Source organism: Eubalaena glacialis, chromosome 5 (assembly GCF_028564815.1).
Source record: "Eubalaena glacialis isolate mEubGla1 chromosome 5, mEubGla1.1.hap2.+ XY, whole genome shotgun sequence".
Lineage (NCBI taxonomy): Eukaryota > Metazoa > Chordata > Mammalia > Artiodactyla > Balaenidae > Eubalaena > Eubalaena glacialis.
The window spans coordinates 65,613,715-65,625,534 of NC_083720.1; positions in this window are offsets into that span (position 1 = coordinate 65,613,715).

An 11,820-nucleotide genomic window follows, 5' to 3' on the forward strand; every position below is an offset into this window, starting at 1 on the left:
TATAGTCTGAAGTCCAGGAGCCTGATTCTTCCAGCTCCGTTTTTCTTTCTCAAGATTGCTTTGGCTATTCAGGGTCTTTTGTGTTTCTATACAAATTGTGAAATTTTTTGTTCTAGTTCTGTGAAAAATGCCAGTGGTAGTTTGATAGGGATTGCATTGAATCTGTAGATTGCTTTGGGTAGTATAGTCATTTTCACAATGTTGATTCTTCCACTCCAAGAACATGGTATATCTCTCCATCTGTTTGTATTGTTTTTAATTTCTTTCATTAGTGTCTCATAGTTTTCTGCATACAGGTCTTTTGTCTCCTTAGATTGGTTTATTCCTAAGGTATGTTATTCTTTTTGTTGCAATGGTAAATGGGAGTGTTTCCTTAATTTCTCTTTCATATTTTTCGTCATTATTGCATAGGAATGCAAGAGATTTCTGTGCATTAATTTTGTATCCTGCTACTTTACCAAATTCATTGATTAGCTCTAGTAGTTTTCTGGTAGCGTCTTTAGGATTCTGTATGTATAGTATCATGTCATCTGCAAACAGTGACACCTTTACTTCTTCTTTTCCGATTTGGATTCCTTTTATTTTTGTTCTCTGATTGCTGTGGCTAAAACTTCCAAAACTATGTTGAATAATAGTGGTGAGAGTGGGCAACCTTGTCTTGTTCCTGATCTTAGTGGAAATGGTTTCAGTTTTTCACCATTGAGAATGATGTTGGCTGTGGATTTGTCATATATGGCCTTTATTATGTTGAGGTAAGTTCCCTCTATACCTACTTTCTGGAGGGTTTTTATCATAAATGGTGTTGAATTTTGTCAAAAGCTTTTTCTGCATCTATTGAGATGATCATATGGTTTTTCTCCTTCAATTTTTTAATATGGTGTATCACATTGATTGATTTGCGTATGTTGAAGAATCCTTGCATTCCTGGGATAAACCCTGCTTGATCATGGTGTATGATCCTTTTAATGTGTTGTTGGATTCTGTTTGCTAGTATTTTGTTGAGGATTTTTGCATCTATGTTCATCAGTGATATGGCCTGTAGTTTTCTTTCTTTGTGACATCCTTGTCTGGTTTTGGTATCAGGGTGATGATGGCCTCGTAGAATGAGTTTGGGAGTATTCCTCCCTCTGCTATTTTTTGGAAGAGTTTGAGAAGGATAGGTGTTAGCTCTTCTCTAAATGTTTGATAGAATCGCCTGTGAAGCCATCTGGTCTGGGCTTTTGTTTGTTGGAAAATTTTTAATCACAGTCTCAAATTCAGTGCTTGTGATTTGTCTGTTTATATTTTCTATTTCTTCCTGGTTCAGTCTCAGAAGGTTGTGCTTTTCTAAGAATTTGTCCATTTCTTCCAGGTTGTACATTTTATTGGCATATAGTTGCTTGTAGTAGTCTCTCATGATCCTTTGTGTTTCTGCAGTGTCAGTTGTTACTTCTCCTTTTTCATTTCTAATTCTATTGATTTGAGTCTTCTCCCTCTTATTCTTGATGAGTCTGCCTAATGGTTTATCAATTTTGTTTATCTTCTCAAAGAACCAGCTTTTAGTTTTATTGATCTTTGCTATTGTTTCCTTCATTTCTTTTTCATTTATTTCTGATCTGATGTTTATGATTTCTTTCCTTCTGCTAACTTTGGGTTTTGTTGTTGTTGTTGTTGTTCTTCTTCTTCTTTCTCTAATTGCTTTAGGTGTAATGTTAGGTTGTTTATTTGAGATGTTTCTTGTTTCTTGAGGTAGGATTTTATTGCTATAAACTTCCTTCTTAGAACTGCTTTTGCTGCATCCCATAGGTTTTGGGTCGTCGTGTTTTCATTGTCATTTGTTTCTAGGTATTTTTTGATTTCCTCAGTGATCTCTTGGTTATTAAGTAGTGTATTGTTTAGCCTCCATGTGTTTGTACTTTTTACAGATTTTTTCCTGTAATTGATATCTAGTCTCATAGCATTGTGGTCGGAAAAGATACTTGATATGATTTCAATTTTCTTAAATTTACCAACACTTGATTTGTGACCCAAGATATGATCTATCCTGGAGAGTGTTCCATGAACACTTGAGAAGAAAGTGTATTCTGCTGTTTTTGGATGGAATGTCCTGTAAATATCAATTAAGTAGATCTTGTTTAATGTGTCATTTAAAGCTTGTGTTTCCTTATTTATTTTCATTTTGGATGATCTGTCCATCAGTGAAAGTAGGGTGTTAAATTCCCCTACTATGATTTTGTTACTGTCGCTTTCCCCTTTTATGGCTGTTAACATTTGCCTTATGTATTGAGATGCTCTTATGTTGGGTTCATAAATATTTACAATTGTTATATCTTCTTCTTGGATTGATCCCTTGATCATTATGTAGTGTCCTTCTTTGTCTCTTGTAGTAGTCTTTATTTTAAAATCTATTTTGTCTGATATGAGAATTACTACTCCAGTTTTTTTTTGATTTCCATTTGTATGGAATATCTTTTTCTATCCCCTCACTTTCAGTCTGTATGTGTCCCTAGGTCTGAATTGGGTCTCTTGTAGACAACATATATACGGGTCTTGTTTTTGTATCCATTCAGCGAGTCTATGTCTTTTGGGTGGAGCATTTAATCCATTTACATTTAAGGTAATTATCGATATGTATGTTGCTATTACCATTTTCTTAATTGTTTTGGGTTTGTTATTGTAGGTCTTTTTCTTCTCTTGTGTTTCTTGCCTAGAGAAGTTCCTTTAGCATTTGCTGTAAAGCTGGTTTGGTGGTGCTGAATTCTCTTTGCTTTTGCTTGTAAAGTTTTAATTTCTCCATTGAATCTGAATGAGATCCTTGCTGGGTAGAGTAATCTTTGTTGTAGGTTTTTCCCTTTCATCACTTTAAATATGTCCTGCCACTCCCTTCTGGCTTGCAGAGTTTCTGCTGAAAGATCAGCTGTTAACCTTATGGAGATTCCCTTGTATGTTATTTGTTGTTTTTCCCTTGTTGCTTTTAATATTTTTTCTTTGTATTTAATTTTTGATAGTTTGATTAATATGTGTCTTGGCATGTTTCTCCTTGGATTTATCTTGTATGGGACTCTCTGTGTTCCTGGACTTGATTAACTATTTCCTTTCCCATATTTGGGAAGTTTTCAACCATAATCTCTTAAAATATTTTCTCAGCCCCTTTCTTTTTCTCTTCCTCTTCTGGGACCCCTATAATTCGAATGTTGGTGCATTTAATGTTGTCCCAGAGGTCTCTGAGACTGTCCTCAATTCTTTTCATTCTTTTTTCTTTATTCTGCTCTGCAGTAGTTATTTCCACTAGTTTATCTTCCAGGTCACTTATCCGTTCTTCTGCCTCAGTTATTCTGCTATTGATTCATTCTGGAAAATTTTTAATTTCATGTATTGTGTTGTTCATCAGTTTGTTTGCTCTTTAGTTCGTCTAGGTCCTTGTTAAATGTTTCTTGCATTTTGTCTATTCTATTTCCAAGATTTTGGATCATCTTTACTATCATTACTCTGAATTCTTTTTCAGATAGACTGCCTATTTCCTCTTCATTTGTTTGGTCTGGTGGATTTTTACCCCGCTCCTTCATCTGCCGTGTGTTTCTCTGTCTTCTAATTTTGCTTAACTTACTGTGTTTGGGGTCTCCTTTTCACAGACTGCAGGTTCATAGTTCCCATTGTTTTTGGTGTCTGCCCCCAGTGGGTGAGGTTGGTTCAGTGGGTTGTGTAGGCTTCCTGGTGGAAGGGACTAGTGCCTGTGTTCTGGTGGATGAGGCTGGATCTTGTCTTTCTGGTGGGCAGGACCATGTCTGGTGGTGTGTTTTGGGCTGTCTGTGAACTTATTATGATTTTAGGCAGCCTCTCTGCTAATGGGTGGGGTTGTGTTCCTGTCTTGCTAGTTGTTTGGCATAGGGTGTCCAACACTGGAGCTTGCTGGCCGTTGAGTGGAGGTGGGTCTTAACGTTGAGATGGAGATCTCTGGGAGAGTTTTCGCCATTTGATATTATGTGGAGCCAGGAGGTCTCTGGTGGACCAATGTCCTGAACTTGGCTCTCCCACCTCGGAGGCTCAGGCCTGACACCCGGCTGGAGCACCAAGACCCTGTCAGCCACACGGCTCAGAAGAAAAGGGAGAAAAAATAAATAAATAAATAAAATAAAGTTATTAAAATAAAATGTAAAAAATTATTAAAAATAAAAAAGAAAGAAAGAAGAGAGCAACCAAACCAAAAAACAAATCCACCAATGATAACAAGCGCTAACAACTATACTAAAAAGAAAAGAAAATGGACAGACAGGACCCTAGCACAAATGGTAAAAGCAAAGCTATACAGACAAAATCACACAAAGAAGCATACACATACACCCTCAGAAAAAGAGAAAAAGGAAAAAAGTGTATATATCATTGCTCCCAAAGTCCACCACCTCAATTTTGGGATGATTCGTTGTCTATTCAGGTATTCCACAGATGCAGGGTACATCAAGTTGATGGTGGAGATTTAATCCGCTGCTCCTGAGGCTTCTGGGAGAGATTTCCCTTTCTCTTCTTTGTTCGCACAGCTCCTGGGGTTCAGCTTTGGAGTGGCCCCGCCTCTGCGTGTAGGTCGCCTGAAGGCGTCTGTTCTTCGCTCACACAGGACGGGGTTAAAGGAGCAGCTGATTCCGGGGCTCTGGCTTACTCAGGCCGGGGCGGGGGGGAGGGGTACGGATGCGGGGCGAGCCTGCGGCGGCAGAGGCCAGCGTGACGTTGCAGCAGCCCGAGGCGCGCCGTGCGTTCTCCCAGGGAATTTGTCCCTGGATCACGGGAGCCTGGCCGTGGCGGGCTGCACTGGCTCCCGGGAGGGGAGGTGTGGATAGTGACCTGTGCTTGCACACAGGCTTCTTGGTGGCGGCAGCAGCAGCCTTAGCGTCTCATGCCCGCCTCTGGGGTCCGCACTGATAGCCGCGGCTCGCGCCCGTCTCTGGAGCTCGTTTAGGCGGCGCTCTGAATCCCCTCTCCTCGCGCACCAGGAAACAAAGAGGCAAGAAAAAGTCTCTTGCCTCTTCGGCAGCTCCAGCCTTTTTCCCGGACTCCCTCCCGGCTAGCTGTGGTGCGCTAACCCCTTCAGGCTGTGTTCACGCCGCCAACCCCAGTCCTCTCCCTGCGATCCGACCGATGCCCCAGCCTCAGCTCCCAGCCCCCGCCCGCCCTGGCGGGTGAGCAGAAAGGCCTCTCGGGCTGGTGAATGCTGGTTGGCTCCAATCCTCCGTGCGGGAATGTCTCTGCTTCGCCCTCCGCACCCCTGTGGCTGCGCTCTCCTCCGTGGCTTCGAATCTTCCCCCCTCCGCCACCCGCAGTCTCCGCCTGCAAAGGGGCTTCCTAGTGTGTGGAAACCTTTCCTCCTTCACAGCTCCCTCCCAGAGGTGCAGGTCCTGTCCCTATTCTTTCGTCTCTGTTTTTCCTTTTTTCTTTTGCCCTACCCCAGCGTTCGGTAGGTGTTCTGTAGGAGTTGTTTCACATGTAGATGTATTTCTGATGTATTTGTTGGGAGGAAGGTGATCTCCACGTCTTACTCTTCTGCCGTCTTGAAGGTCTCCCCCATTAAGCACTCTTGTTTTGACATAGTGGAACTTTGTTTTGATGAATTGTTTAAAAATAAAACATAGTCCGTTTGCCAAAATAGGATGGGGAATAGAGATGATTTCCTGTTTCTCTGTAACAAATTTCAAGTAGAAAAATGTTTTGAACCCATAAGCAGAAAGGGACTTTCCAGGTACTTAGTTCACAGCTTTTTCTAAGCAATATTTGGCTGTTTTTGCACTGTAATTAATATCATTCACCAAAGGGGATCTTGAGATGAGTTCAAAGAATTTAACTCTTTTAAAAATCTATTAAATGATTTACCTTTGATCCTATTTTATGAGTATCCAGAGCAAAAAGCTTCGTTCTGTGCAATTTTTCTCACAACTACCAAATAATTAAGTTCTTTAGATGTGCTTTGTTGCATGCGTAGAGACAAGAAAAGCATTTGTTGTGTAGGAGTACTTGCAGTTGAGTGGTGCTTTTTAAGTATACCCTCCAAGCATTGTTGGGACACAAGAGATTCATGCTACAGAACCCCCTGCTAGAAGTGTTTATGAAAAGGTATTGGACAATGTCTTCCTAAGAAAAGGATCTACCTTTACCTCCATAATTAAGATGTAACAGGGAAGAGGGTTAAGGACATGGACTTTGAACCCAGACCACCTGGGTTCAAATCTCAACTCTGCCACTTAAACCTGTGTGTCCTTGAGCAACTACTTGACCTCTCTTTGCCTTAATTTCTTCACCTATAAGTTGGGATCCTGATAAAAGTACTTACCTTTGGGTATTGTGCTTAAAATAGAGACAGGCACATAATTAGTACTACATTAAACCCCTCCTCAACTCCTACCCTAACACTGGGCTATTTTGGCAGCAGTTGTATGAGCTACGACTGCCCTAAAGCAACTGAAAAAATAGAGCAGATATATATGTTTTAGTGTGAGTTGAGGAAGGCTCTCCCCAAATGCACACAGCCAGAAGCTAGAGTTAAAAATGGTAGATAATCACTTTCAGAACCCTAGCCCACATGTTTCCCTAGAGCAAACCACTTCCTTTCCAAACATGAATTTCAAGAGAAAAATAAACATTTATAGATAGCTGGAAAGAATTAAGGCTCCATATAAGGGTATAAACTGATGCCTGTCTTTACCAGATGTCATATACCTGAAAGGACTATCTCTGAAACAAGTTTTTTAACTACACAAAGCAAGTTGTCAGTTTGTGGGGGGAAATGAAGATTTTAAAGTCACTATTCTGTATTAATCATGAGAGAGAGAGGAGAAAGTCAGGCTGTGGTTTATACTAAAAAGGAATTAAAATTAAAAACTGACTGCAGTACCCTGGGCAAAGGAGACCCTGTCTTATTCCCAGTTCTGTCACTGACAACCTCTGTGATGTAACCTTGGGTGAAACCCTTAACCTCTGGGAGCTTCAATTTCCTCAGCTGTAAAATGCGGGCATTGACCAAATGATCTATAAGATTTCTTACAGCTCAGACATCCTATGAATTTATGAAATAAAGTAGATGTTAGATGTATATAGCAGGCAACAGAAACCAGCTCTGAAACTGAAGCAGGAAAGAATCTTTTTGCAAGGATGTTACTGGTAGCTCACAGAATCAAAGGGAAGACTGGAGAATCAGGCTCAGGACCAAGGCAGTTTGGTGGGGGTAGGGGGATATTGGGGTGTCTAAAAGCAGGAATGACTCAGCAGCTGGAATGAAGAAGCTCAGCTCTTTTTTTCCACCCTCACGTCGCTATAAATCAAAGTCCTAAGAAAGTGGGTCAAATTGGTCTAGCTCAGGTCATATGTCACCCCTTGGCCAATGGGAAAGAAACCATGATTTGCAGTCTTGCCAAGACATCATTCAATGGACGAGAGAGAATTCCTAAGAGGAAAGTCGTATAAGGCCACGAAAGAAAGGTAATGACGACCATGCAGCTCTTCACTACAAATGTTGTGCCTGCCTTTGTAATATCACACACTGATATCACTTTTCTATGTGGAAATAGTTGGGTTATTTTCACAGTCCATCTGAATATAGACATGTCTTTGGAGGGAGATAATGGCCCCATGACAACGCTGTTAACACCCATCGTGAAATGTTGGGCAATGACACATGCTTGGCAAACAGCCTTAGCATGCCCCCAAGAGATTGTTCTGGGGGGAACATAAACAAGCCTGCGTTTTGTCTTCAATCAGTTTCTCTCTGCACATCTCCTTGGAATTGAGGAGGAACATTCCCAGAGCCACCCAATAGTCATTTCCTCTTCTTCCATGTTTACAGAGCCCTGTTTTCATTCTGATGGTCAATTCCTCTCCCTTCTTTAAAAACCAAGCAAATCTGAGTTCTTCTAAACTAGTCATCATGGTCCCAACCCCCTGTCCTGTCATTGGTGGGTTTAAGTGTGGGTCTGTGATCCAATCCTAGATGCTCTGACATGAGGAGAAATCTTTCCAGGAGGCGTCTTCTTATAAAGTTTCTTTACTCTTAAAAAGGATACTGTGGTGTAAGAATGTGCTGATGGCTGGTGCTGTGGCACCACCATTTAATACAATCTCTTCTTGAAACCATAAGAGGGGAAGCCTGAAGGCAAAAGCCAACAAGTTGAAGATGGCAGAGAGGAAAAGGAGGAAAGAACCTGCGTGCTCGATGATGTGAGTTCTTGAATTCATCAACTTGGGAAGCACCCTATTCAGAATTTCTATTAGGTAAGACAATAAATCTTATAATTTATGTCATTTTGATTTGGGCCTGCTATTATTTGCAGATGAAAGTACCTCAATTATAACCCTCAAAATGATATTCTTTCAATAAGCAATAAAATTATCTCCATATTTCTCTCTGGAAACAGCCTTAACTCTCAGGTGAGAAAAATAACTCATCCAAAGACTTTTGTGAGTAGTATTTTTTGCCAAAATGTCCTGTTTTGCTCCATGCCCTTGCATGCACACTTCGTCTTGTCCCTCAAATTATATAAGCTTCTAGACTACCCTATCTTTACTGATGTACATGATTCCCAGTTCATAGAGGATTTTTAAATGCATCTTTTGTTGTCATATCTCTCAGTTAATCAGTAACATACCTTATTTGGATTTTAAAAATGTAAGAACTTCCTTCCACTCATTATCCTAAGATTGCCACCCATCAGAATAGCACCAATAGTTGGAGATGGTTAAGAAAGATGCAGACAGAAAAGAGAAATAAAATAAAAAATAGAGAAGGAAGTAAACAAAATCAGATCATGAGAATCAACTGTCTGAAAATTGACTCCAGGTCTTTATTCTACCATGTTTTACATGAAGGGAAAGAAATATAGTTGGGAGAGAGACAGACAGAGCTATCTTCTGACAGAGGGAGAAAGGAAGATGCAATTTATACAATATTTATCCTTTGTAAAATTTGGTTTTATTAAATTTCGTGTAGGTACAAAAGTATATTTTAAAATATATGTAAGCTACATAGAATCATGACACAATGACTCTCATATACCCACCACCAAGTTTATAACAGAACATGACAGTTGTGTTAGAAATCCCTGGCATGTAGCTGCCCAGCCCCATCCCCTTCCCCATCGCCTTAGAGGTAACCACTGTGCTGAATTTACAACCAACACCTGTCAAACTCCATTGATGAGCATTGCGAGGGAGGAGCGGGTAGGGAGGAGTGAGTACCTGTCCCTGGGGACTCAGAAGCTGGAGAAGCTGTGGTTCCCAGTCTCCTCACAGTCTGGAGGGGAAACAGACACGAGTACAATGGTTGTGGTGTGAGGCAGGATGGAGAAGTACTTTGCAAGAGGACTAAATGCTGGGAAAGCACAGAAAAGAGACATTATTCCAGCTGCGGTCAGCAGGGGCCGCTCCATGGGCAAGGTAGCCTTTCTGCCTTTGAAGTGTGGAGAGGATTTCTACAGATGGAAGGAAAGGGCAGATGTCAGAGTCAGAAAGGAGGCAGAAGGAGCAAGGCGGTCTGAAGAATGACTGCTCCATCCAGGATGACTAAGGATGCAGGGGGCAGGGGGGAAGTAGAAGTTACAACCAGGATGAAAGTAAAGTTTGAAGGGAATCCTCTGGGAAATGAAAATACTTCTAGAAACCCAAGCTAGCAGCTATAAATTCGGGTGATGCTGTTTTCCCCACATAGAGATCCGGAGGGGTGTCCTCCGTGCCTCTTCTCTCCGCCTTCCCCTGCCCCACTCTCACTCCCACACCTGCATCAAATCATTGCCAAGTGCCTCCAATTCTCCCCTCACATCCTCTCTCTCTCTCTCTCTCTCTCTCTTTCTACCACTGTAATTCCACCGTGTCTGCTCAGTGACTGAGCAACCCTGGCAGCCTCCCCGCCTGGTGCCGGGTTCCCTCCCCCCAGTCCACACCTGAACCCCTCTGCATGGAGTGCTGGGGTCCCGGCTACTGAGCAGGACACAGAGGTCAAGGAGGTGAGTGTGGCTCACAGCTGGGAAGGGGAGCCTGCGGTGAGAGCCACAGACACACGACGACAAAGCTGTAAGTCATAGGGAGGGGGCGCGAGGTGGGTCAATGTCAGACGTGGAACCAGTTGAAAACCGGGATGGGCTAAAAGTCAGGCTCAGTTGTGTAGACTGGAAGCCAGGCACCCAGGAACACAGGTTCGTTTTTATTGGAGCCAAGCGGGCAGGGAGGGGAGCAGAACTGCGGGGCTGAGGGAGACATGCAGGACCAGCAATGCCGAGGCAGTTCCATCAGAGGCCTCCTCCAAAGGCAGGTTCACCCAGCCTCCTTGCACTCCCAGAAGAGAGGCCGCTGGTGCTCTCGGAGGGAGCCCTTTTCTCAGGCACCCCCTCCAAGCATCCTGCACCCTTTGTCCCGTCTCCAGCCTGCAGTGCGAGTCCTGGGAGCAGCGCCGGCTTTACACACCTTGACTGGAGCCAAATATTAGTCCAGAGATGGCAGGCAAACTGGTGAGCTTCCCTTGGCCTCAGCTTCCTCGGGGGTAATGACACCTGTCTTGAGAGCAGTTGTGAGGAGGAAATGAGTATACACGGAATGTGCCTGATGCATAGGGAGGCTCAAGAAATAGTTCTCCATCCAACAAATATTTATTAAGCGCCTACTGTGAGCTGAGCATTCTACCAGCTTCCAGGGATAGTACGGTGAGCAGAACCAGTCTAGAGAAGGAGAGAGACATTAATTAACAACCACAAAAATAATTGTAAATGACCGATATGAGAAGGGCTATGAGGGCTGAGAACATGTATACTTGGGAGATTTGACTTCTACTGAGAGAATAGGAAAAGCCATCTTCCAGACCCTGCTCAAAAGTGGCCTTCCCAAGAAGCCCACCAGATTACCCCCACTGGCAATGGTTCTTTTGGCCTGTGAACTCTCAGCATGAAGCATGGAGCCTGCTAATGACACTTATCTTACCATTGCATCTAGTATTATAACTAGCGGCATTCATATCCTGTCTCCTCCACCACATCGTAAGCTTGCTGTGGGCAGACAGCCCATAACACTACATCCCTCAGTGCTTCACAGTTTCTGTGTAAGTCTAGTATTTTAATAAATAAGTGAAATTAGCTTCTAAAAGCTGCCACAATGTAACAGAACTTGAAGCTTAATTCATGCCTTTTGTAAACCAAGTTCCCATTGATTTCCAAGTCATTTGTCAGATCATAATAGGTGATATGCAAGGAAACAATAATTTGACTTCTCAGAAACTGTATAAGGTCCATACCTCAGAGAGTGTGACATCCCTCAATTCCTGCTGAAGTATCCCAGACCTGAGCCTGACTCACCTATTAATCAGGGATATACAAATAAGAAAAAGTATGACTATTAGAATTCCATTTGCCAAATCCTCAATCCCTAAATTTTACAATTAGAATCTCAGTTTGTGATCTAACCAAAAAAAAAAAAAAACTGGAGTACCAAAAAAACCTCTGTGTGCTGAAACATTCATTCCTGTTAGGTTGCTTAATGTTAAATCTGACCCTGCAGTTAAACTCTGAAAATCTACTCAGATAAGCAGTTTTAACCATATAATGACATCAGGAGATTAAGTTCCACCTTAACTCTCAGAAGGTGTTTTCTTTTCTTTTTTTAAATTGAAGTATAGTTGGTTTACAATGTTGTGTTAATTTCTGCTGTACCGCAAAGTGATTCAGTTATACATATACATTATTTTTGATATTCTTTTCCATTATGGTTTATCTCAGGATATTGAATATAGTTCCCTGTGCTATCCAGTAGGACCTTGTTGTTTATCCATTCTATATATAATAGTTTGCATCTACTAACCCCATACTCTCAGTCCATCCCTCC